This window comes from Lipotes vexillifer, unplaced genomic scaffold (assembly GCF_000442215.2).
Source record: "Lipotes vexillifer unplaced genomic scaffold, Lipotes_vexillifer_v1.1 scaffold86, whole genome shotgun sequence".
Taxonomy (NCBI): domain Eukaryota; kingdom Metazoa; phylum Chordata; class Mammalia; order Artiodactyla; family Lipotidae; genus Lipotes; species Lipotes vexillifer.
Window position 1 is genome coordinate 3,059,473 of NW_006785406.1, and position 393 is coordinate 3,059,865.

The 393-nt window shown below is 61.6% G+C and overlaps 1 protein-coding gene across 2 annotated transcripts in view; it reads left to right on the top strand.

Moving 5' to 3' along the window:
* The window catches only part of KY (kyphoscoliosis peptidase), a 47,234-nt gene that overhangs the window by 7,850 nt on the left and 38,991 nt on the right, over nucleotides 1-393 (top strand). The window lies entirely within an intron of this gene.

Consider the following 393-nt stretch of genomic DNA (forward strand, 5'->3'; position numbering starts at 1 on the left):
CCGCCCCCCCCCAACCACCACCAGGGCCTCAGCTGTTACACTTCTCACAGCTCTGCTTCTCTTAGAAACTGGCCTCCCCCTACTGGCTCGCTGTGTGCAAGCCTTCCCTCCCACTGAGTCACAGCGGTTCCCTGGCCTCTCCTCCTGAGGCTGAGCCTTCCAGGCCCTTCCACCCAGGGACAAGTTTAACTCAGCAATGGGGAGTGAGAGAGCCCTTCCTCAAGAATCCTCACTTTGCCAGGACAGGTCCTGGGGGCTCAGGGAGGGCAGGCAAGGGCAGCGCCGTGCAGACTCTGCAGTTGACTGGATCTGAGAGCACGACGGGGTAGAGACGGGATGGCTTCATAGCTACAGCTGGAGGAGGGGCCAGGTTAGAGACCTCCACACCCCCCC